General features: G+C 44.3%; 1 long non-coding RNA gene across 2 annotated transcripts in view; it reads left to right on the forward strand.

Annotated features, from left to right (window-relative positions):
- LOC137532840 (uncharacterized) overlaps positions 1-27,675 on the forward strand; it is a 116,428-nt gene that overhangs the window by 57,514 nt on the left and 31,239 nt on the right. The window lies entirely within an intron of this gene.

Raw genomic sequence — 27,675 nt, forward strand, 5'->3', positions numbered from 1 at the left:
GTAATACAATATAACTATGGCTTGATGGATATCATTTTAAAGCTCTCTTTCTCCTCTTTCTGACGACACCTGAATCGTTGCCCTACACCTTTTAGTTTTCTCTATTTTCGCGGTCGAAATTGCGGCCGCGGCAATTTCAATTGCGAAAATAGCGAAAACTAAAAGACGTAGGGTGGTGGTTTATATCTCATTGGAAAGAGGAGAAAGAGAGCTTTAAAATGATATGCATCTTTCCATAGTTTCTGCACTGCTCGGAGTCCCTTTAAGTGGTTAAGAAGAACGTTACCATGAAAAAGTATACAAGCTGCAAGGTGGTGTGGTGTACAACGATTAACTGATAACAAAAAGTTGATTCAGTGGCTAATTCCATCCAGTATTGTCCTTATAGTGTATGAGCATTAGAGTGTGAGTCCTTTTGTTTAATAAGAATTAATTAGGCTAGGGTCCAGGCAGCCTCTACAAAGCATTGCAGAAAGATCATTTTAGTAAATACAGAGGTGCCAATCAAGGATTCAATATTTAAAACCAGTTTAAAAGGTGTAGGTAATGGTGGACTTGTGTACGTACAAAAAGGGCGCGGGGTGTAAACTCTAAATAATAATTAATCATTAATAGGGTTTATAAAAAATAGTGTGCTATATTTCGTTTACAAATAATGTTTAACAAAATTATAAATCATTAAATAATGTTTATGAAATCGGAAATTGTGAAAACGTTAATCTTCCCTGTTTCTAAAGTTAAACTTATAATTACGTTTATTAAAAAAACAATAATATATGTTTAATTGTTATAATTCTATATTATTGTGAATAACCTTCATTTACGGTTTGTTCTTATAATAAAATCTGAAAATATTCTTTATAACGATGATATAAATATAACTACGTTCGTAATAAGTGTTGTAAAACATTAGTAATTATTACTAAAATTTTACTAAAACTATACCTAAGCCTACTCTTACACAGAACCCTCCCTGTACCTATCCCTAACCCCTAGACCCCCCTGTTGGTGCCTAAACCTAAGACCCCCCCTGGTGGTGCCTAAACCTAAGACCCCCTTGTTGGTGCCTAAACCTAAGACCCCCCTGTTGGTGCCTAAACCTAAGACCCCCCCTGTTTCTGCCTAAGTAACCCTCCCTGTACCTACCCTTAACCCCTAGACCCCCCTGTTGGTGCCTAAACCTAAGACCCCCCTGTTGGTGCCTAAACCTAAGACCCCCCCTGTTGGTGCCTAAGTAACCCTCCCTGTACCTACCCCTAACCCCTAGACCCCCCTGTTGGTGCCTAAACCTAAGACCCCCCTGTTGGTGCCTAAACCTAAGACCCCCCTGTTGGTGCCTAAACCTAAGACCCCCCTGTTGGTGCCTAAACCTAAGACCCCCCTGTTGGTGCCTAAACCTAAGACTCCCCTGGTTGGTGCCTAAACCTAAGACCCCCCTGGTGGTGCCTAAACCTAAGACCCCCCCTGTTGGTGCCTAAACCTAAGACCTCCTGTTGGTGCCTAAACCTAAGACCCCCCCTGGTGGTGCCTAAACCTAAGACCCCCCTTTATTATGTGGATAATAATGTTTTACTAATTGTGGATGCAAAAAATATTTAGCAATTTACGTTACGTACTGATCGCTTTATTTTGTGAATAATAATGTTGTACAAACAGTAAGGGATAAAACTTTAAATAATGTTTTAATTAGTTAAATAAGATAAATATGTTTAGTATTTTTATAAACGTTATTCGGCACGGGTGCATTTTATAAACGTAAATCACCACAAGCACACTTATAAATCATTAAAAATATCCTGGCGCCGTTTGTAAACGTTATTTATGTCCTGCGCCCTTTTTTCCTGCTCGGCGCCCATTAAACGTTATTTATTATGAGAGTGAATGGCGGCGCCCTTTTTGTCCACTAGCGGCCTGCGCCCTTTTTTCCCGCTTCCGGTGGACTTACCTCCCCACAGATGACACAATAGTATCATATCAGTAGAAAATTGTGTGTTTATTTCTTACTCCAATAAAAGATCTGCAACGTGTTTCATGGGTCTATCACCCACTTTCTTAGGCAAAATACAAAAAGGAGCCACTGTAGCAGTGTTAGGAGGAGCGTGATCACCTCTACGAAGAACAACTTCTTAGCTTGAGTGGAGACAGGATAATTTCCTCATATGCACATACAGTGGTTGCTATTGGAGGCAACCTACCTTTGGGCTAGTGCACACCAAGAGCAGTTCTGAGCGTTTTTTAAAAACCTTTTCAGGGGGGAAACCGCTTGGCTAATGTTAGTCAATGGGCTGGTGCACACCAGAGCAGCTTGTTTTTCCCCCCAAACGCAAACTCTGGTCCTGCAGCATTTTTGAGATTTCTGAGGCGTTTCTGCCTCAATGTAAAGTATAGGAAAGTGGAAAACTGCTCTGAAAAACGCTAGATCAGAGCGGTTTTCCAAGCGTTTTTGTTACAGAAGCTGTTCAGTTACAGCTTTACTGTAACAAAATATATAATCTGCTACAGAAAAATGCTCCAAAAAATGCTAGGCATATTTAGAAAATCTTTCTAAACATTCCTAGAATCTCCCTGAAAAACAGCTTCAAAAACCGCTATCGTTTGCAGATCCGCTAGCGGTTTTTGGTGTGCACCAGCCCTTTGTGAATAAATTTTCATTCAATATTCGTTATATTTATACACTAGTTGACCTAAGTCTGTTTAAAACGGGCTCTAGTCAGTCAGTGAGCATGCGTGCCCATCAGCCACGGGCACGTATTGGCCCGGCTCCCTGGCCCCGTCCTCCTGTCCCAAACGGCTGTCTGTCCTGCACATGCACAGAAGCGCAACACACGGACACAGGGACAGGATGGCGCAGGGACACAGGGATATTATTAGATAGGATTGATGCAACTGCCCCATATGGGTCTCTTGATTCTTCTCTTTTGTCATTGCAGAAAGATGTTAGCACTGTGCAGATAAATACATAAAATAACATGTAGACCTTCAATATTACGCATTAGAGTTCACGATGGAAATTCTTTTGCAGTTTGTGAACAGATTGTAATTGGGCCAAACCAAATCAGCAGGAACTCCATTTCATTGGTACAATTTCAATCTGTATTCGAATTGCTGTAAACTATGCATCAAGTCAGAAATATTAATATCTCATTGATTATTTCTATAGATGGTTAATTAGATGATAATAATTTTGAATTGATGAAAATATTATGTCATTTTATTTGAAAATGAATGCAACATGGATTTGGACTAAACTAGTGTTGCTTTGGGTTAGGTATACTTTGAAGAAGAGCTCCATGAAGCACTATTGGATTACGTCTTGAATATAAATACAGTTTGTTATTTCTAGCCAGGGGCATCGCTAGCCCTATTTTAGGGGCCCGTGCCCCCAACATGTCCTGCAGTGCTCCCAATCTATTTCTAGGGGTGCCCCGCTGCCCCCCCCTGGCCGCCCACTGCCAGACAGCCAGCAGCGTCAGACCTGTGGGCGCTAGGACCCACTTCCGCATATACAGCGTGGTGCGCCTGCTAAGCGCGCTGCACAACGTAACCCTCATATTTTTCTGCGCGCTAGCTGCAGTGTGCTATTTTCTGCTGCCTACAGTATGTACAGTATAAGCTGTTCTCTAGTGCCTGCACTGTGTGCTGATCTACCTCCAGTGTGTACTTTGCCTTTACTGATTGTAAACCAGCTGTATTGTATGCTGATCCCTGCTACTTTCAGTATGTACAGTATTAGCTGTAAAGCCTGGTACACACATACAATTTTGATTAGCCAATTTTAGCTCTGTTCATCAAATTCATTGTCTGTTGGCCCACTTACTGCATGGGGGTGGTAAAATTGGTCAGTGATTGACCAATCAAAATTGTATGTGCGTATACATCTTTGATCTATGCCTATACTGATTGTAAATTATCTAAATAAAGGACAGGGGGCTCCATCCAATATTTTGATGGGCAGGCCCGTTATCTGTAGCTTACACCACTGCTAAGTTCATGTAAATTTGGCCCCACCCATGGCCATGCCCACTCACTGCATGGCCACACCTATTTTTTACATATACCCCCCACCTAGTGCCCACAGGTGCCCCCACTCTCCAAGGACCCTAGGAATGCCCCTGTTTCCAGCTGGGTTTCAAAACTCCACTGAAGGTAGCTGTCCAGCTCCTAAAATGTTAGGTGAACCAACAGACTTCCTTTGCTTATGTTCACCATGAGGGATTGAAAACATGAATTAGAAAATGTACAGACCACAAAGAAGATGATGGAGCAGAGTGTTCTGTACACGCAGATAGGCACCCAGTATAACAAGTTAGAACTCTTTACTGAAGAAATTGTGCAGAGATAAATCGTACACCACCATCAGGAAATGTAGCTTACTTAGAACAGAGAACACAGAATGAATACAGACAATCACAATATCATAGAGATCTTCACATCAGGACCGGGCAGAGGCAAGAGAAGCTCCAGCCTCAGGGCGCAGTGTAGGAGGGGATGCACTACTCAGCTATCATTCCCCTATTGTGTTTGAAGCTGTATCGATCGGTGTCAGCACACAGAGAGAATCTGATTATTGGTGATCTGCAGTATCACCAACAATACAGATATATACCCGATTATTGATGATCTGCAGAATCACCAATAATACAAGTATGGCTAACCTCTGGACACCTGATAAAGTGTAAGTGTTTTGGTGCAACAGTAGGCTGTCTCCCGTGGGGCGGGAGACGTAGATCACAATGAGCATGGACCACCTGAGGCCCTTGGCTGTGTGAGGACTATCTCCTAGGAAAGGGGATAGAGATCACCTGAGAGCCAGTGATTCCGTGCAATACCGGGAATCAGACTATACTGCAGCCAAAGGACTCCTAAGGGATAGAGCCCTTGGCTGTACTGCAGAGAGGCCTCTCTGAGGAGCAGGAGGTCCCTGCAGCTAACTGATACTAGGTGGAATAGTGTCACGGGTAGTATAGACAGGCTGAACACTCGAGGGATGAGTGACAGCCCGAGGGGTCAGGCAAGCCAGGTCGGCAACACCCGAGCAAATGGTAATAACAGAAATAAAGCACAATCCTAGTCCTGGGTGTGAAGTCTCGACACCCAGGAATTAGTCTAGAGAATATCACAGTAATAGCACAGTGTTCCTAAGCTTGAGTGTGTGGTCCTTGGTCACAACACCCTGGAACTGGTCCAAATGATAACACAGCAATGACACAGTATCCCTAAGCTTGGGTGTGAGGTCCGTGGTCACAACACCCTGGAACTGGTCTAAAGTATAACACAGCAATGACACAGTATCCCTAAGCTTGGGTGTGAGGTCCGTGGTCACAACACCCTGGAACTGGTCTAAAGTATAACACAGCAATGACACAGTATCCCTAAGCTTGGGTATGAGGTCCGTGGTCACAACACCCTGGAACTGGTCTAAAGTATAACACAGCAATGACACAGTATCCCTAAGCTTGGGTGTGAGGTCCGTGGTCACAACACCCTGGAACTGGTCTAAAGTATAACACAGCAATGACACAGTATCCCTAAGCTTGGGTGTGAGGTCCGTGGTCACAACACCCTGGAACTGGTCTAAAGTATAACACAGCAATGACACAGTATCCCTAAGCTTGAGTGTGAGGTCCGTGGTCACAACACCCTGGAACTGGTCTAAAGTATAACACAGCAATTACACAGTATCCCTAAGCTTGGGTGTGAGGTCCGTGGTCACAACACCCTGGAACTGGTCTAAAGTATAACACAGCAATGACACAGTATCCCTAAGCTTGGGTGTGAGGTTCGTGGTCACAACACCCTGGAACTGGTCTAAAGGATAACACAGCAATGACACAGTATCCCTAAGCTTGGGTGTGAGGTCCGTGGTCACAACACCCTGGAACTGGTCTAACATATAACACAGCAATGACATAGTATCCCTAAGCTTGGGTGTGAGGTCCGTGGTCACAACACCCTGGAACTGGTCTAAAGTATAACACAGCAATGACACAGTATCCCTAAGCTTGGGTGTGAGGTCCGTGGTCACAACACCCTGGAACTGGTCTAACATATAACACAAACGCAATCTGGCTAAGTGTAAATTCCCATGTCCTCCTGGTTCTAACACACTGTGGGATCTGACTGGTCTGAGTGCTCACACGTTAGTATTTGCAACGGCAGAAAACCAGCAACTGACAAGCAAGATCTATATATACTTGCAGTGCTGTGCAGCCCCGCCCGAGCCACTCAGCCAATCCAGAGTCCAGCTGGGATCAGCTGATCGGCCTGATCAGCTGATTCCCCTTCTGCTGGTATAAATGTCCTGTCGCCTGGCGCGCGCACGCGTAGCTATCCATCTGTGTGCACTAGAAGGTCCAGCCAAGCCAGACGCGTGTCGCTGCGCGGAAACCGCCGGTCTGAACGCGGAGATAGCCGCCCCGTCTCTAGACCACGCGGCGGCATCTCCGCTGTTTATTACAGAAGCAAAGAGAAATAAGAAAAGGGGATACATGGCAGTGACTGCAAGCCAGATAACTAGAGATTAAGGTGTTGGGGCCCGTGGGCGCCTCTTACTCTATTAGCAATCAGTGTGTGACGGCTGGGGTGGGAGGGATGGGGGGCGCACTTTGGTGTCTCAGCCTTGGGTGCTGGAGGACCTTGTCCCGGCTCTGTTTCACATCATTCTATAGACAGTGACATCTTGTGGTTGCTTTACTATACTGCAATTTAAAGTAATTCTGTGTGTTGACACTGCCAGAAGAAGATAGATAGCAGGCAAGCCTATATTATCTTTCACAGTAAGCCTCTGGATTATCCAGAGACTTACCTCTATGTAGGTAAGTATCTAAAGTTTGGTTACCCGGCCAGTACAAGTTTGCTTTGAAAGCCCTTTTCCATGGGAGGCCGAAGGCAGTGAATTTACATGCAGTCAGTTGCTCCAGGCATTGGAATTGTGCCCTCCCCTATGGAGGCACATATAAGCGCAGCCATGCTCAGACATGTCCCGTTATTTGGCTGCCAGGTAAAACCACTGCATGTCAAACGATGACACATGGTGTTACAAACACTGCCATTTATGAGAATGTGCTGTCTTCCTTTCTAAACTCAGAATTACAGGTGATGCTGGAATACACTGCATGAGAAACAGTGCCCACTGTAAGAGTACATATCCGTGGGCACTGGGAGTACATCACAGGAGGCACTGGAAAGCTAGAGTACATGACAAGGGGCACTGGAAAGCTAGAGTACATTACAGAGTACACTAGAAAGCTAGAGTACATTACAGCAGTGGTGTACCTATGGGGGTGCGCAAGGGGCCGGGCACCCGGGCTGACAAACGGGGGTTGACAAAACACTTGCAATGTGTAAGAAGTTTAAACAGCTGCTAATAGCTTCTCACAGTAGATGGATGAGAACAAGAGATCCGGGCACCAGCCAATTAATTCAAGTCACCTTTATTGCATCCTCAATACATCAAACAGCGGTTGCAGAGTGTATGGCCTGACAGTCTGTTTCGCAGGATAACCTGCTTCTTCAGAGGTAAACAGTATATTGTGGTAAGCAGAAATTTCCGCCGAAATCCGTTGTACCAATAGTCGGTCATTTTAAGCCAATCAGAAGACTCGGGATGAATCAGCCAATCAGAGAATGAGGATTTGTAGTGCGGTAAGGGGTAGCGGAAATTTACGTGGAAATCTGCCATACTATTAGTCGGTAATTTTAAGCCAATCAGAAGACTCGGAATGAATAAGCCAATCAGAGAATGAGGATTTGTAGTGCGGTGAGTGGTAGGCAGAATCTTCCTGCGGAAAACAGAAATCTGCGGAAATCAGAATACCGTTGGAAGGATGCTAAATACCACCGGAATACAGCAGTAGCGGCAATCTGCATCCCTACTGGCTGTGACTGTCACTCATCCAGTGGCAGCGTCAGACACACTTCCAGCCAGTCTGCCTTTGTTCCACACTTGCAGCCTATAGAAATAACAACTACCACTGCCACTGCTGCTGTTCCCCACTGATCCATCATCTGCGTTGTTGAAGAGGCTCAGAGGGAGAGAGAGAGAACACCGACCAAGTACTGCTGCTTTCTCTGGGGCACCACCAGAGCTAGTAAGTACTCAGTTCCAACCTCTACCAGCACCCACTGAGTCCCACCCTCTACCAGCACCCACTGACCTCTCCCGCCCTCCACCAGCACCCACTGACTTCTCTCACCCTCCGCCAGCAACCATTGACCTCTCTCACAGTCCACCAAAAACCACTGACCTCTCCCACCCTCCGCCAGCACCCACTGACCTCTCCTACCCTCCGCCAGAAACTTTTGACTTCTCCCACCCTCCACCAGCGCCAACTGATCTCTCCTACCATCCCCCAGCAACCACTGACCTCTGCCACCCTTCGGCAGCACCCACTGACCACTTCCACCCTTTGCCAGCAACCACTCTCCCCCCCCACCCTCTGCAAGCAACCACTGACCTCTCCTACCCTCCACCAGCAACCACTGACCCCTTTCACTCTCTGGCAACACCCACTGACCTCTCCCACCCTCCACCAACACCCACTGAACTCTCCCACCCTCCACTAGCACCCACTGACTTCTCCCAACCTCCGCTTACACCCACTAACCACTCCCACCCTCCAGCAGCACCCAGTTACCTCTCCCACCCTCTTCCAGCAACCAGTCACAGTCTGCCAGAAACCACTGACCTCTCCTACAGTACATCAGAAACCACCCTCTGCCAGCACCCACTGACCTCTCCCACCCTCCACCAGCAACCTCTGACCTCTCCCACCATCTGCCAGCACCAACTGACCTCTCCCACCTTCTGCCAGCATTCACTGACCTCTCCTACCCTCCGCCAGCACCCACTGACCTCTCCCATTCTCTGCCAGCACCCACTGACCTCTCCCACCCTCTGCCAGCACCCACTGACCTCTCCCACCACCACTAGCACCCACTGATTTCTCCCAACCTCTGCAAACACCCACTAACCACACCCACCCTCCACCAGCACCCACTGACTTGTCCCACCCTCTTCCAGCAACCAGTCACAATCTGCCAGAAACCACTGACATCTCCTACATTCCACCAGAAACCACCCTCTGCCAGCAATATTTGACCTCTCCCACTCTCTGGCAGCACCCACTGACCTCTCTCACTCTCCACCAGCACCCACTGACCTCTCCTACCCTTCACTAGCACCCACTGACTTCTCCCACCCTCCACTAACACCCATTGACTTCTCCCACCCTCTACCAGCACCCACTGACCCCTCCCACCCTCCGCTAGCACCCACTGACCTCTCCCACCCTACACCAGCAACCACTGACCTCTCCCACCCTCTGCCAACACCCACTGACCTCTCCCATCCTCCGCCAGCAACCACCAACCTCGCCCACCCTCTGCCAGCACCCACTGACCTCTCCCACCCTCCACCAGAGATTTTGGTTTATATTGACATGATAGCATCACATTACTCCCAAATTTCCCCTGCTTACTCATAATTCAATGGTCCCTTATGGAGGCACACAAAAATTAACATTTTTGTGGCAGCGGGAATGGTTAAGGTTAGCTGTGGGGGGTGATTAAGGTTAGCTGTGGGGGTGGGTGATTAAGGTTAGCTGTGGGGGGCAGGGATAAGGTTAACCATTGGGGGGATGCTTAAAGAGAAACTCCGGCCAAGAATTGAACTTTATCCCAATCAGTAGCTGATACCCCCTTTTACATGAGAAATCTATTCCTTTTCACAAACAGACCATCAGGGGGCGCTGTATGACTGATATTGTGGTGAAACCCCTCCCACAAGAAATTCGAGTACGTACTCCTGGCAGTTTCCTGTCTGTGAACCTTGTTGCATTGTGGGAAATAGCTGTGTACAGCTGTTTCCAACTGCCAAAAAAGCATGCAGCAGCTACATCATCTGCCAACAGTAAAAATGTCACCATGTAATAAATGTCAGAATGTAAATCAGGGATTTAAAAGATTTTACAATGGGCAAACACTGACTAAATCATTTATACATAATTATTGTAAAAATGAAGCACTTTTTTTTATTACATTTTCACTGGAGTTCCTCTTTAAGGATAGCCATGAGGGGTGGGTGGTTAAGGTTAGCCATGGAGGGGTGGTTAAACTGTTTAGGCATTGGTAGTGGGAGGGTTCAGTGTGAGAATAGGTTTAGATTTGGCTGTAGTAAAATATCTGTATTTCATACCAATATTTTACTATTGTTTTTTCCACTTTAACCTATTTTAGTTCCTGGACGTAGAAACTACGTCCAGGAACCATGCACGCTACCGCGCGCTCCCGCGGCCAATCGTGCGCGTGCACGCGCGCTCCCGGCCCGCGGTTCGCTAGCCAGGCAATCAGTGAATCGGGCTATGGAGCCCGATTACTGATTCCTCTCCCCCGCTGAAAAAGCGACAGCTTCTCTCGGAAGCTGCGCCTTTTCTGGCTGTTACCTCCCCCATGCGTCGCTCTAACCGTGTGTTACGCTTAGAGTGACGTCATGTAAACAAACTCATGGCCGCCATCTTGTGGCCAAAAAGTAATACTACAACTGAAAGTTAAAAAAAATGAAAATCAACACACATTTACATTATAAACATATTGTTTACCTCCCACCCTCCCAAAACTACCCAAATAAAATGTTTAATATAAAAAACATTACAATAAAAAAAAAACATGTAAATATTTACCTAAGGGTCTAAACTTTTTAAATATCAATGTAAAGATGAAATATTTCTATATTTTTTTATTATTTTAAACTTGCAAATAGTGATAGATGCAAAACGGTAACGGTAACGGTGTAATATGTCCCGGTGTAATAACCGGGACATATGGACAAATACAATACGTGAGTTTTAATTATGGAGGCATGTATTATTTTAAAACTATAATGGCTGAAAACTGAGAAATAATCAATTTTTTCCGTTTTTTCTTATTCTTCCTGTTAAAATGCATTTACAGTAAAGTGGCTCTTAGTAAAATGTACCCCCAAAGAAAGCCCAGTTGGTGGCGGAAAAAACAAGATATAGATCAGTTCATTGTGATAAGTAGTGATAAAGTTATAGGCTAATGAATGGGAGGTGAACATTTCTCGAGTGAAAACGACGGAACGCGAATGGGTTAATTAGCTTTCCTGGCCCTCAGTTGGGAGAAATGTGTATGGAGTTTCTGGAAAGTCTCATGTCAACTATACTCCTAATTATTTTCAATTACATTTCATTTAAAAAAATATTTATGCAATACAGATCTAATATACATTGAAATTATTTTTAAATTTATTTAAAACAAAAACTGTTTCCCTTTAAGCAATAAAATTGTATATTTACAAGTGTACCTGGGGATTGGCCATGATTTTTGCCCTACAAATTTTTATAAAAAACGTTTTCCTTCTTGGCAGTTGCCAAATATGTTATAGATCTTAGGCAATGACTGTGCCTGCTGCAGGCAAAATACAGCTCTGCATACTAGAGAACATAATGCCCACTTCTGAAAAGCTGCTGCAATCCTTTTGGGGACACCAATGATTTTCTCCCTGCTCCTAGATATGTCATTCTTCCCTTTTAACTACAGTTTGCATGTAAAATAGATCCTAGAAGGACTCATGGGAGGCACATGACACGTGATGATTGTACAAAACTGTCTGCACTGTCTGCATCTTAAGATTAACTAGTGCATTCAGCTAAGGAACTTAATTAACTGATGTCGAATGGTGATCTGAAAGTCCCCCAGCTGCCCACTGGGAGTTCCCCTCCTGACTGCCCAGGTGGTACAGACTGTGCTGGAAAGCAATCTTGGAAAAACAGATCAAGCCCATCTAACCTTTACAGAGAATAATTGGATGACTCCTGAAATATGTTGTGACCTGGATGTTGATGAGAGTCCCTGCTATTGACATAAGTAGCAGAAACACTCTGTATGACTAGAGCAACATTACAAAAATAAAATTAAGATGGATGGATAAATCTAAAATATTTTCAGCGTACCTGAATTGAGTATAAAATTAATATAGTAAAGACAACCCCATGTAGAAGGCCGGCCGCACTGACAATCAAGGCCAACGCTGGGAAGGCAGAGGCTGGGGAGGCACCAGCCTCTGGGCACAGAGCCCTGAGGGCATGCCCGTGTCACCCCGTGTGGCCCCCTTGCTCAGCCATATGCAGCAGAAGTGAACAGAGCATGCTGGAATGTTCACTTGTCTGCGTCACCTGGATCTCAACCTCCCATGCACTTGCAGAGTCTCATCTCTATGACACCTTCAACTTGCATCTGTCATGTGCACCACTGCAGGAGTCAGAGAGGGGACACTGCAAATGCAATTGGAAGTCACTCGAGGACCAGCAGATGGGAGGCAGAACTGGGCTGCAACAAGCACACAGTTCTGTCTCCTGTGTGAAAGAAACCAAAGGCCTGGTACAAACAATGCTCTTTTCCCATTAGATCGATAGTTCGATCGATAATTTATGGCATGTCCGATCTGCTCCTGATTGACAAAGGGACCGATTTTGTGCAGTACTGATCTGAAAACTGATCCTTATGTTAATCGGGAGCAGATCGAACATGCTGGAAATTATCGATTGACACGTTGATCTTAGGGGAAAATTGAATCTAGTGTACCACCATTAACACATGCAACAGTTTTTGCCTCCCCCCCAAAAAATATTTTCCTCTGTTATCGCAACATTCTACCTCACATGCTGTGTTCAATACTCTTGAACAAGCAATCTTGTTTTTTTCGTCCTACATAGTGTATAAAATATAAATATATGGCAGGATTTGTCAGGCAGTCCGAGCTGAGATATAAATTTTAACTTTTCACCCCATCTGTGAGTAATTTTTTGGAAGTAGAGTAGTAGAGGAGCTGTGGAAAGCCATTAGAGCAGGAAGACACACATTGCAGCAGTTGCTGTTTTCCTATTTCCTCCAATGTGTTATTAAAGTAAGAAAGGTATCAGTCTTTGATCTGTTATCATCTATACTGACGGCTTAACAAGCCCAGCATTGCCATACACTGTTCATTATTGTTAATAAATGAGACATAGTGAAAACAAGTGCAAAACATAAACCTACTAAAACCTGCACTTATCTTGATCAATTTATGATGTTGCCAATCTATATCAGGGAAATGTCAATTATGTGCCTACTAAAAATCTAGCAGTGTACGGCAGACATTAAAGCAGACCCCATTCTCTTGTAATTTTACATATTCTGTTAGACTCTATGCTGCAAGAGACTCTGTAACAAAATGTCATACTTTTTTCTACTATCCTGCAAGTTCCAAAACCGATTCTAATGTACTCTGGCTTACTGCAGCACTTTCTACTATCACCATCTCTGTAATTAATCAACTTATCTCTCTCCTGTCGGATTTGTCGCCCTGTGTCTGGAAGGCTGCCAACTCTTCAGTGTTGTTGATCTGTTATGCACGCCCCCCTCCAGGTCCCCTCTATGCACACTCCTGTGTGTGTTATTTAGATTAGGCAGCCTCTCTGCTCTCTTGTCAGTGAGAGAAGAAGGCTGCCTGCCTTTTACAAGCTGGATAAATCGTCCTCTGAGCTGGTTGGGCTGTCACATACTGAGGAATTACAGACACCGGCAGAGCTGTCTGCAGGGAGAAACAATCAGCCTGTCACTCTTCGGCGGATGAGAGCTGCAGGGGGAAGAAGGTAAACACACAAATGATCTCTTGAGATTCAAAAGGAATGCTGTATACAGCCTGCTTGTGTATGGATTGTATGTGTGGACATAATGTACATCAACCTACTTCCGGTTTTGGTGGCCATTTTGTTTGCTTATAAACAAACTTTTAAAAACTGTTTTTGACTACTTTTAATGCGGCGGGGAGCTGCGAAATTGTGACAGAGGGGAAAAGGAGATGCCCCCTAACACACTGGTATGTTTATTTTTGTTATAAACGACATTGAGACACGTTTCTTGCAAAAGGTATTGGTGTATTAAAACAATACTATAACCTGCTATATAAGTGTACCCCATATATTGCACACACCCATATACAATGGACAGGCCCTACTATTGCTGCCAGCCTATTCTATACTTGCTGTGCTGCATAACAGTCCTTGCTAACTGCTGCTAAACTGAAAAGTTCAGCCATATTCATTAGGATTATAACAAGCAGACCACCGCAAGGCTTCTGGAGACAACGCGATCACCCCCCATGTGCACGTGGGTGAGGGTAGGAGTGGTGAGATCCTGGCTTTTCTTTTAAAGCACTATAATTATGGGAGCTAGTCTACTTTAGGGGACCCACCGCAAATCCCCATAGACACTTTCACCTGGGCTGCAAAACGGAACAAATGTCTTCCGTTTGCTTTATGGGAGCTAGTCTACTTTAGGGGACCCACCGCAAATCCCCATAGACACTTTCACCTGGGCTGCAAAACGGAACAAATGTCTTCCGTTTGCTTGTTTAAATCTCCTCAAGCCTTATATCCCTGGGTAGCTAAGCATGTCCTCTAACGAATTTTGCGGTTTCGGTCAAAAAAAAGTTTGAACTGACTGTACAGGAGCCGCCGAACGGCCGCAATTTCGGGTCCGTCAGCCATCGTTTCTTCCTCCTCATTGGAGGGATTGTTAGGTGGGGGCGTGCCAGCTTCTGTCGGCAGCTAACGTACCCTTCAATGAGGAAAAAGAAAGGACCTGCACAGCAGAATGAAGATGGCCGACGGAACCGAGATTAAGGCCGTTCGGCGGCTCCTACACAGCCCATTTCAACTTTTTTGTTGACCGAAAACCTCACAGTTCGTTACAGGATATGCTTACCTATCCGTGGGTATAAGGCTTGTGGGGGTTTAAACAAGGTGAAAGCGGACATTTGTTCCGTTTCTGCAGACCAGCTGAAAGTGTCTATGGGGATTTGCGGTGGGTCCCCTAAAGTAGACTAGCTCCTAATTATGGACATGTGAAGCCTTTTTTTTTTTTTTGCTGGCCAGCGAAGATTGCTTAGTTCTGCTTGTTATAGTCCTAATGAATACGGCTGGACTTTTCAGTTTAGCAGCAGTTAGCAAGGACTGTTATGCAGCACAGCAAGTATAGAATAGGCCGGAAGAAATAGTAGGGCCTGTCCATTGTATATGGGTGTGTGCAATATATGGGGTACGTTTATATAGCAGGTTATAGTATTGTTTTAATACACCAATACCTTTTGCAAGAAACGTGTCTCAATGTCGTTTATATCATATGTTTATTGTGCTATGCACGAAAGGTTTAGAGTGGTTTATGTTTATGTTTGTGCAATTTTAACAATACAGATTCTCTTTAAGGATTGAGTTGGGTTGTAGCCATCTTGAGACAGGGTGAAACTTTTGTTTTATAGAGTGTACGCTAAGGCCTATGTCACACAAGTAATTCATTCCCAACACACCAGTGGCCACCCAGCAGCTGGTGACTGTTATTTGGTTGCCATAATTGCATCCAAAAGAGGAAATCTGCATGGGTGAGTAGGGTGAATGTTGCCATACATGTAATATGGCCACCAGATTTTCGCCATCAGATAGATCCTCTGAGAGGAATTTATTCCCTCTTCACACTAGGCACAGATCAGATTTTCAATAGATTTCAGCATAAAATCTATTGAATATCTGGAGCCACACACTGGCTGCCAGCCTCCCAGGTCTCCCCCATCCTGGCGTGCCTGTGTCCCGGGACAAACATAAAAGGCCTCTAGTGGCCAAGTAAAGTACAAACCAGTGGGCCTCAAGTGTTTGTCATGGGACACAGGGTCCCTGGTAGAGAAGAGACAGGGAGGTGCACCTGGCAGCTATGGAGAGAAGACACGTGCTGGCGGACAGCTGAGTGTAAGCTCTGCTGTCAGTACTCTGTACTCCCCGCGGTGAAGCACATAGATGGGGAGACCAGAGCAGGCAGTGCGCAGCTCCACAGATATTCAATAGATTTCTGAAATCCATTCAAAGATCTGTGTACAGTGTGTGGAAGGATTCAATCCTTCTCAGATCACATTTGGTTTGAGAAGAATCTATCTGATGGTTGAATCTGGTGGCCATCTATATGCCCCCCTTTAGATACTGTGATTCTACTAATTCCTTTGTCACCAGATGGCCAGCACAATGACAAACTGATATCATCCATCAGGATTCGGTGTTTTCAACTAGGTATTAGCATCTAAAAGCCACTGATAGGGATCATGGGAGGTGTAGACCTGTGTACAATAACCAGTTGGTGCTGGGGGCAGAATCAACCCATCCCATAACCTTGCTGCTAGTATAGTGCAATGAGGCTAGGATGATGATGTCAACAGGATATTGAAAACTTTTCCAAGAATATTTTTTAAGTGATACTAACCATAGGAGGATTAGGAATGTGTATTAGGGATTATCTTGGAGCCTCAAATTCTTCTTTAATCTCTCCAACACAATGATTTGCGCTGAGATTAGGTGATATACTGTATGCTATTATCAGAGGAGTTTGGGCATCTATGTGAACAGCACATGGATACATAAACCAGTGGATCCTTTATTTTTTACATAAATCAGTTGACAGTCATTTTGTGTGCTTAGAGACATAGATAATCAGCACTAAATGTCAAAAGAGGTACCTCCTTACATAAAGCAATAAATATAATTCATTGTCCGTTCAACCAACTGAGACACGAAAATTGCAATTCCATGCGTCATAATGTCGCTTAACTGTGAACTGTGATAGGATCAGCAGAGGTAAGCAGGTCTGCTTAATCTCTCCCACGTACTTCATTATGCTTGGAAATACATGTATGGGCACAAGCTGCAGATGTGAACTAAGTGGGAGATATATGACAGGCAAATCAAAGAAGAATAGCCAATACTCTGTGTATGCCCTTTCACACCGTCAGTGGAAGCGTGTTTGTGTTCACGTCTGCATAAACACATGTGCAATTGCGTTTTCATTTTTATGTGCAGCAGTTGTGTTTGCATTCATGTGTTTTCTTGCAATGAATATCATTGAGATGCCAGCATTTCTGAGAGAAAGTGCATGCACCTTTGATTATTTTGACAAAGGAAACAAAGCACAAACACATGCACCACAGTGTTTAGGATCTTATGGATGGAAGCAGTAAAAAAGGGCGCATATGGCTAATGGACAAAAAGGGCACCGCCATAGACTGCAATGCAAAATATCGGCCATTGGGCGCCCAACAGGAAATTAGAGCGCCCGAGAAATAGCGGTTGCAGGGATCGTGTTAACAAAAGTTTTTGTTTACAAAATAAGGTTTATTACAAATGTCATTTACAAATTCGTTTTGACTTTGTGTTTTACTTATTTTATCGGTTTTAAATTTCACTTATAGGATGTTTTAGTTATTTTTCGGTTTTAAATTTCGCTTTCAGGACTGTAACAAGTACATTTTCGTTTACACTTATTTTATCATTTTAAAATTCGTTTTCTTACGTATAATGCTTAAATATCGTTTTCAACCTTATTCTATTAGAAAAACATCGCATTTGATATTAACTTAGTTTTTTAGACGTATAATGCGTTGATTATAGTTTTTATATTTTTAATGCTTACGTGATTGTAAGGCTATTTATTCTGATTAGGGATGGTTAGGGTTGGGCACCACCAGGAAGGTCTTAGGGTAAGGCACGACCAGGGGAGATTTAGGGTTAGGCACGACCAGGGGAGATTTAGGGTTAGGCACCACCAGGGAGGTCTTAGGGTTAGGCACCACCAGGGGAGATTTAGGGTTAGGCACCACCAGGGAGGTCTTAGGGTTAGGCACCAAAAGGGGGCGGTTTGGGTTAGGCACCACCAGGGGGGTCTAGGGGTTAGGATAGGTACAGGGAGGGGTCTGTGTGAGAGTAGGGTTAGTTATAGTTACAGTACAATATTTGTAATATATACAATTTATTAAATTATGTATATTTACACAAAGGGTGGGTCTAGGGGTTAGGGATAGGGATAGATCTGTGTAAGCCTACAGTTAGGTGTAATTGCAGTAAAATACCTGTAAAATCTACGATTGTTTTACTATGCTTAATACCAGTGTAAATATTGTTTTTTTGTTATAGACGCTATTTGACGTTTCATTTCTGAATTTGTATTTGTTATAGACGGTATTTTTCTATTTCGTTTCCGTTTATTTAACCTATTTAGCACTAGATTTTTGTTTATAAGCTATAAACGAAAAATATTGTTTTACATTGCAACTTATATTTCGGCTATATCACGCAACCTTTTTTCCCAGGCCCCCTTTTTTGATGCACACCTTATGGATACCTAGGTTAAATTGAGTGCCTATACGGTTTTTAAAAATGTAGTTTTGCATGCGGATAAGCCCTCTCATGCACATGCTCCCCCCACACATTTCTAGCCTGAAAAATAGGACAAAAGCTACAACCCGCCTATTGGTCGACCCCCGAAGAGCTGCTGACACCCCCATGCAGAATACACAATTCAGTGTCCCAGTGGGTGCAAAGTGCACCACATAGTGTGCTTTAGCATGTATAAACCTATCCTCACTTCATCTTGCCTCCTCTTGTCCCGTGCAGCTTCTAAACTGGCCACTAGAGCGCCAAGCTCACTGTCATGTGACTGTAGTGAACCTGGAGCTCTAGCGGCAAGTTCAAAGGGGGGTACGAGAGGGAGCAAGCCTGAGTGAGGACAGGTAGCTATACCTTCTGCAGCATGCTCCATGCGCACTTTTGCATACGGCCCTACCGCACACGTGGCACAGCAGTATATCTATGCATACTTTGATTGAATTATGAAAGTCATGCAAACTAAAAGTGGAAAAGAGGGGGGGGGGGGGGGTAACAAAGGTGCATTATACTTTTTTTTTTGCATAGGGGTCAACCAAAATTTTGCTATGGGGCCCCATGATTTCTGGTATGCTCCTGAGCAGATCATTTACTTTTTAATCCTGTGCAAAGTGTACCCTTTTCCCCCAAAAGTATTTTTTTTCACCCCAAACAAACATACATTATTATTTTTTAAATAATGTTTTATTATATTATTATGAACTGGGTTTTTAAGCTATAATTTGGTATCTTTAGATTTGTGTCTGGAGTAATGCTGGGAATACACGTTAAGTTTTTACTTTAGATAGATGGGTTCGATAGATAAATTACAACCTGTTGGATCTGGTCGATTCTACTTTCGTTTCGATTCTCCTCATTCAAGTGAATGTAATTGATAAGAAAAGATAAGGAATCGAGAGGAGAATCGAGCAGTGAATCGAAAGTATAATCGAACGAAAGCGAAAACGACGGCAAAAATGAACGCAAAAACGCATCGTGTATTCCCAGCATTAGCACACACCTAGGACGTTTTGTGTTTTTTTTTTTTTTTAAACACCCTGAAATTGGTAGTGCAATGAATCCTTATGGGATAGTTCATATCAGCGCGTTTCGTCCGCTTTCCGCTCAGTAAACCGCTGCATGTACCTTTCGGGGCGATTTTGCTACAATGGAAGGTATAGGAAAAACGCGAAACACTCACAAATCACTTTATAGAGCTATCCGGCAATTGCGTTTGCGCTTTTATGAATAAATATATTGTATTTATTTATTTCCGGGTGAAAGAGTTCACTTCCTGACTGATGTCAGGAAGTGAAAAAACGGAATCGCTCTGCAAGAGCACTTACAAAGCGCCTTGTACAAAAACGTAACCCCCCAAAAATCGAAAATCGCTGACGTCAGCGATTTCGATTTTAGATGTGAACAAAGCCTTAGTGTTTGAGGGACAGCAAAGTCCTATTTCACTGCACAAGTGATTTTATACAGCACACAGTAGTTTCTTACATCAGGTCGTAAGAATTTTATATAATTGTATCTTCAGAGCAAAACACAACATTTGTTTAGAGATTCCTGTGTATACAGTGTTTCCAGTTTGGAATGGTAAACAGCTGTGCTTATTTCTCTCCTATTATACAATAAGTAGAGCCATCCGTGGACATCCCGCTGTTATATCACCATGCTCATCCTCTCTTAAGAGGAACCCTGTTATATTCTTCCAGTAACTGTTGCACTGATGGGACAGGGGAACTCAGCTGGTGTGTGCAGGCCAGTGTGGCAAAGTATGTTCATCGGAGAGCAGAGATTAGTCTGTATTTGAGTTAAAATGGGACTAATAGCCATCTCTGTTAGTGACATCTTCCAGGCATGGTGCTCAAGCGATCAGGTTTACAAAAAAATACAAATAAAAATGGATGGATGGATGCATGGATATTACCATGCATCTTTGTAGGAGTATACAGACCCTTTACCAGGGGTGGCCCTACCATGTAGCAGACTGAATCAGGGCAGCAGACTGTAGGGGGCAGCATCAATCAGCTCTACATTCACTTGATCTTTTTCATTCTATCCCTCTGCTCTGCTGCTTCTGTCTGACTCATGGAGCACAGAGCTTGCCTACTGTGAGTCCATGTGAGCTGGAACGCTCCTTAATTAAATATGCACTGCTCTTTGCTAGCCCCACCCCCTCGACATGTGCCAATATGGGGGGGATGCATCCTCACAAGTTTGTTTCAGGCAGAAAAAAAAGCCTAGAACGTGTCTACAGGGCCAGGAGCGTAACTAGAAATCACTGGGCCCCCTGCAAAAATGTGGATGCCCCCCCCAATAGGTGCCAAATAATCGTAATGGGGCAGTGTTTGACTATAAAATAATTGTAATGGGGCAGCGTTTCACCAAAAAATAATCCTAATGCAGCAATGTTTCACCAGAAATTAATTGTAAAGTGGGCAGTATTTCACCATGAAATAATCGTAAAGTGGACAGCATTTCATCATAAAATAATTGTAAAGTGTGCAGCATTTCACCATAAAATAATCGTAAAGTGAGCAGCATTTCACCAGAAATTAATCGTAAAGTGGGCAGCATTCACCCAAAAAATAATCGTAAAGTGGGCAGCAGTCACCAGAAAAATAATCGTTAAGTGGGCAGCATTCACCAAAAAACAATCGTAAAGTGGGCAGCAGTCACCAGCAAATCGTAAAGTGGGCAGCAGTCACTAGAAAATTGTAAAATAATCAGCATTCAACAGAAAATCATAAAGTGGGCAGCAGTCACCAGAAAATTGTAAAGGGAGCGGCAGTCACCAGAAAATAATCATAAAGTGAGCAGCATTTCACCAGAAATTAATCGTAAAGTGGGCAACATTCACCCGAAAAATAATCGTAAAGTGGGTAGCATTCACCAAAAAACAATCGTAAAGTGGGCAGCAGTCACCAGAAAATCGTAAAGTGGGCAGCAGTCACCAGAAAATCGTAAAGGGAGCAGCAGTCACCGGAAAATCGTAACATAATCAGCATTCACCAGAAAATCGTAGAGTGGGCAGCAGTCACCAGAAAATCGTAAAGAAATCAGCATTCACCAGAAAATCGTAAAGCGGGCAGCATTCACCAGAAAATCGTAAAGTGGGCAGCAGTCACCAGAAAATCGTAAAGTGGGCAGCAGTCACCAGAAAATTGTTAAGCGGGCAGCATGGAAAACATAAAGCAGGCAGTAGTCACCAGAAAATTGTAAAGCAGGCCACAGTCACCAGAAAATCGTAAAGTGGGCAGCAGTCACCAGAAAATCGTACAGTGGGCAACAGTTGCCTGAAAATCTTAAAGTGGGCAGCAGTCACCAGAAAATCTAAAAGTGGGCAGCAGTCACCAGAAAATAATCATATAGTGGGCAGCAGTCACCAGAAAAAAATGCACCTGGCTATAAAAAAAAGACATTCACTCACCTGACAGAAGTCTTCTCTCCCGGCCGGGCTCTGGCGCGCAGCTCCCCCGACGATCCTCCAGCAGCAAATCTCCTGCACTGACAGGCAGAGCGCAGGGCTACGGGAAGATTGCGCCTAAAGCCCTGTACTGGAGACACAAATAGTCTCCAGTTCAGGGCTTCGGACGCCATCTTTCTGTAGCCCTGCTCTGCCTCCTGGGAGACTGCGGGCTGCGGGGAATGAACTGGCGTGGCATCTATTAGACGCTCACCACCTGGCTGGGGGTCCCACAATTGGGCGGGCGACAGAGCTCCCCTCGCACATGGCGGGCGGGCCCCAGGGGGGCTCAGGGCCCGCCTGCGGCTGATGGGGTTGCATTCCCTATAGTTACGCCACTGTGCAGGGCAGATATTCTGCAAAAAGTACAGGGATAGAACTCCTAATGAGTGGGTTAAAAGTCATTTTCCCTGATGAAGCTCCTTTGGGGCATCTGGCAAAATTATTGTCTGGAGTAGAAAAGGTGAGTGCTACAATCAGTAAATCATTCAAAGACAATATACAGTATATGGGGATTTGCTTCTCATCCAAGGTAGTGGGATCCAGTCATGCTCGAATGTACCCAAATTCGATTCAATCGTAAAGTGGGCAGCATTCACCAAAAAAACAATCGTAAAGCGGGCAGCAGTCACCAGAAAATCGTAAAGTGGGCAGCAGTCACCAGAAAATTGTAAAGGGAGCGGCAGTCGCCAGAAAATAATCGTAAAGTGAGCAGCATTTCACCAGAAATTAATCGTAAAGTGGGCAACATTCATCCGAAAAATAATCGTAAAGTGGGCAGCAGTCGCCAGAAAATAATCGTAAAGTGGGCAGCAGTCGCCAGAAAATAATTGTAAAGTGGGCAGCAGTCACCAGAAAATAATCGTAAAGTGGGCAGCATTCACCAAAAAACAATCGTAAAGTGGGCAGCAGTCACCAGAAAATCGTAAAGTGGGCAGCAGTCACCAGAAAATCGTAAAGTGAGCAGCAGTCACTAGAAAATCGTAACGTAATTAGCATTCACCAGAATATCGTAGAGTGGGCAGCAGTCACCAGAAAATCATAAAGGGAGCAGCAGTCACCAGAAAATCGTAAAGTAATCAGCATTCACCAGAAAATCGTAAAGCGGGCAGCATTCACCAGAAAATTGTAAAGTGGGCAGCAGTCACCATAAAATCGTAAAGTGGGAAGCATTCACCAGAAAATTGTAAAGCGGGCAGCATGAAAAACGTAAAGCAGGCAGTAGTCACCAGAAAATCGTAAAGCAGGCAGCAGTCACCATAAAATCATAAAGTGGGCGGCAGTCACCATAAAATCGTACAGTGGGCAGCAGTCGTCAGAAAATCTTAAAGTGGGCAGCAGTCACCAGAAAATAATCATATAGTGGGCAGCAGTCACCAGAAAAAAATGCACCTGGCTATAAAAAAATAAGACATTCACCAACCTGACAGAAGTCTTCTCTCCCGGCCGGGCTCTGGCGCGCAGCTCCCCCGACGATCCTCCAGCAGCAAATCTCCTGCACTGACAGGCAGAGCGCAGGGCTGCGGGAAGATTGCGCCTGAAGCCCTGTACTGGAGACACAAATAGTCTCCAGTTCAGGGCTTCGGATGTCATCTTTCCGTAGCCCTGCTCTGCCTCCTGGGAGACTGCAGGCTGCGAGGAATGAACTGGCGTGGCATCTATTAGACGCTCACCACCTGGCTGGGGGTCCCACAATTGGGCGGGCAGCAGAGCTCTCCTCGCACACGGCGGGCAGGCCCCAGGGGGGCTCAGGGCCCGCCTGCAGCTGCTGGGGTGGCATCCCCTATAGTTACGCCACTGTGCAGGACAGATATTCTGCAAAAAGTACAGGGATAGAACTCCTAATGAGTGGGTTAAAAGTCATTTTCCCTGATGAAGCTCCTTTGGGGCATCTGGCAAAATTATTGTCTGGAGAAGAAAAGGTCAGTGCTACAATCAGTAAATCATTTGAAGACAATATATATGGGGAGTTGCTTCTCATCCAAGGTAGTGGGCTCCAGTCATGCTCGAATGTACCCAAATTCGATTCAAGTACATTCGAATTTGGGTCCGGGTCAAATTCGGATTTGGCCGTGATCACGACCATAGAATTCGATTCGAATTTGAGTCGTGATCGGTGATTGAATTCTGGTAATAGTCGTAATCACGAATTCGGATGGCCTTAAAGCAATTTTTTTTTTAAAGGGAAATCACAATTAAATAGGTGTAATTAAAAAAATTGATGGAAAACCTTTTTTCTGCATTTCTTGTTTATTCTTCTTCACCATCTTCACCTTCTTCTTTTTCTTCTCTCCATCTTTTTCTTCACTGTCTTCTTTTTCTGTTTTACCATCTTCTTTCATCACCATCATCTTCATCATCTTCTTCATCACTGGCACCTGGTTCTTCTTCTTCACCTGGTTTTTCTTCTTCTGGTTCATCCTCACTTGGTTTTTCATCTTCTTCTTCACCTGGTTCTTCTTCATCTTCTTCTTCATCATCATCTGGTTCTTCTTCTTCTTCATCATCATCTGGTTCTTCTTCTTCTTCATCATCTGGTTCTTCTTCTTCATCATCATCATCTGTTTTTTCTTCACCTGGTTCTTCTTCTTCTGGTTCTTCTTCTTCACCTGGTTCTTCTTCTTCTTCACCTGGTTCTTCTTCTTTTTCTTCACCTGGTTCTTCTTCTTCTTTTTCTTCACCTGGTTCTTCTTTTTCTTCACCTGGTTCTTCTTCTTCTTCACCTGGTTCTTCTTCTTCTTCCCCAGGTTCTTCTTCTTCTTCTTCTTCACCTGGTTATTCTTCTTCTTTTTTCACCTGGTTATTCTTCTTCTTATTCTTCTTCTTCACCACCATCTTTTTGTGTGTGTGTGTGTGTGTGTGTGTGTGTGTGTGTGTGTGTGTGTGTGTGTGTGTGTGTGTGTGTGTTCATATTCTTCCTCTTGTACCCAACTTAATGTTTTTTCCCTTACAGTACTCAACTGCTGTAAAAAATTTTCTTCAACAGCATAGCTAAATTGGTAGCATAATAGCTAGTGGCGCATGGCAGCAGCGCATAATTCTGCGGACCCTGGCGGCGGGAACACAGACAGTAGAAGGTCAAATGCAGCAGTAGGAGGAGGAGTGACGTGTGGCAGCAGGCAATGTAACGGGCCATGGCACCTAGCGTTGGTACCATGGCTGTAATAATAAACACCAAACAGCAGGAGGTTCCGGACAGCAGTCGTGAAGCCCACATTGTGTCCAATACACAACTGGGAAAGCAGAGTTTTCAACCCAGACACCTCAGAATTTTTTTTTTTACCAAAAGATGTAGCTATTGTAGTGGCGTAATAGCTAGTGGCGCATGGCAGCAGCGCATAATTCTGTGGACCCTGACGGTGGGAACACAGACAACAGGAGGTTAAATACAGCAGCAGGAGGAGAAGGGAAAGAGTGACGTGTGGCAGCAGGCAATTTAACGGGCCATGGTACCTAGCGGTGGTACCACAGCTGTAAATAAACACCAACAGCAGGAGGTTCCGGACAGCAGTTGTGAAGCCCACATTGTGTCCAATACACAACTGGGACAGCACAGTTTTCAACCCAGATAGCAGCTGTTATTTTTAAATTGAAATTGAATGGAAACTATTTGGTGTAGAACGGTGATTCAGGCATCAAATGAAATAGGAGAGCACAAGCTACATATGCCTCTTTAAGTGCTTTGCAGTGCTGGTTGTAGTCTTAAAGGCATGCCCATGAGAGGTGCTCGGAATCCCTTTAAGTCTGAGAGAGAATAGGCAGATGAATATTTTGTCTGCCTGATAATAAAGTCATGTTAAAGGGAACCTGAGATCAACTATATCCCAGGTTTTATACTTGCCTGGAGCTTCCTTAAGCCCCCTTGAGGCCGCTAGGTTTCTCGCCGTCTCCCTGGGTGGTTCCTGTCCCCGCAGCATGGCCTGGCAGGCTGGCCAAGTCACGCTTCTTTGCGCATGCGTGACTTGGTCGCTCCTACTCTGGGAGTGTTCTGCACCTGCGCAGTAGTACTGCACAGGCGCAGAACGCTCCCAGGCATAGTACACTCTCTCTGCTGCCATTCACCATCTCCATATCACATGACTTATGCCAGTCATATGATCAGGAGCATGTGAAGGGCAGAAGAGAGTACTACTGTGAGTCACAGAGATCCAGTAAATATAACGCTCCCTGTGCTGCTCTGCCTGGTAGAGGGGGTGGTGGAGATGTTTGTTTACCAGCTGCCTTGTCCCTTGGGGGGAGGGGCTATGGTCCTAAGTGGCCCAATGCAATTTTTTTTGCAGGGGGGCCCCATACATGGTAGTTACGCCCCTGGTTGGGTGGATAAGGAGAGGGGTTAAAGAGTACCTGAACTGAAAGAAAAAAAATAAAAACAATAAAACATGAATGTCACACAAAAACATAATGCAATTAATATTTATTGGATGGAATGGACGCATACACACATCAGGCAAACCCCTTAGACTGACTCACTGAACCTCTGGGGTTCAATCGAACACAGGTTAAAATCCACTGGTCCAGAGGCCTCCCTGATCTTCTTACACCTCTTGGTTCCTGCGCTTGGTCCCTCTATACATATTTGACAATATGTATTCTTTGCGGCTGTGCTCACATCCATTTATGAGCACAACCCCACTGCACAGATGTGGACCTTATTGGTGCCTGTAGCACAAAGCCACTCGTCGTGTGCAACTTGTTCCTCTATGCACTAGAGGCTCCATGCCGCTGCACAGGGACAAACCATACTGGCGTCTGTGCAGTGCGGCCACTCTCGTACATGAACGGGAGTGCGGGCTTGAAGAAGAAGAGGATCCCGACCAGCAGTGAAGGGATTGAGGAGGATTGGGGAAGTCTCTGTAGCATCCAGAGACTTCCCTTTTAACTTTTTTATGACTTGCTTTAATACCTGGACAGAAGAGAGAAAAATAGATACAGTAATTATTAGAAATAGGTCAAGGACTTACAGTCAGAAGAAAGTAGGCATGCAGAGTGGAGGATTGAGATCTGTTGATGAAATGATTAAAACAAAATTCACCCTCCTATATCTTTCGCCAAAATGGCTGAATTGTTATGTGAATCAAATCATTCTGTTTCCATAGTAATCGATATTGTAAGTCTGCTGTATGGAATTTTATAAATATGTACCTAGTCAGAATTGTTATAATTTACCCCCAGACTGTTTTCCTTGCTCTGCTCAATGTCTAATGAGGACGTGCAGACATTAAAATTTATAGTTCAAAAATTTCAGTAGATTGAATTGATAGAGAAATCCACCTTCAAACTCAAACCTTGCCTAATCAAATATTTAGTTCAATTTCTTGACAAAAGCCTTTTTCTTCTTGGCATAATTTTAGAGCTAATTTTCTTCACTTTCCTTCCTGTCCTTTTGTAAGCCTTACTGTCAGTTGCTGCTGCCTGAATGGCCAATTTTAGCACAAAGCGAAAAACGTGCTGTTTATTGCTTTGCAGGAAAATGTTTTCTTGTTGAGAGAAAGTCTGTGGTATAATATTTGCTAGCAGCATGTGCATGTTTACTATTGCGTATTTGTGTAGCCCAAGGGTCTGTTCCCAGAACCCTTTGTAATAAGTAAATTTACAGTTGATTGCTAAAACAAATTTCTTACATAACATGCTAATTCATCAAGACCAATAATGGGCAAAGAATGGTGTGGTTACAAAAAAAACCTTGAAAAAGGCAGTGAGTGCCAAAGCTTTTTTTTTATAAGAGACTTTTTATTGTAAATTTTTCAAAAAAATATAAGCCCCAACGTTGGAGCTGGGGCTTATGTTTTGCAGGTGCGAGCTACTTATCACCTTGCCATCGCACGAGGATTACTGGCAAATCCGATTGCCCATATCCTTCGCGCGATGGCCGATCGTTAGGGAGCATTACTCAGGCGAAAGCCTGAGCGATGCTCCCTTTTACCGAGCGATGGGGAGTGAGGTTTACGCTGTGGTGCTGTCCATCAG

Source organism: Hyperolius riggenbachi, chromosome 9 (genome assembly GCF_040937935.1).
Source record: "Hyperolius riggenbachi isolate aHypRig1 chromosome 9, aHypRig1.pri, whole genome shotgun sequence".
Taxonomy (NCBI): Eukaryota; Metazoa; Chordata; class Amphibia; order Anura; family Hyperoliidae; genus Hyperolius; species Hyperolius riggenbachi.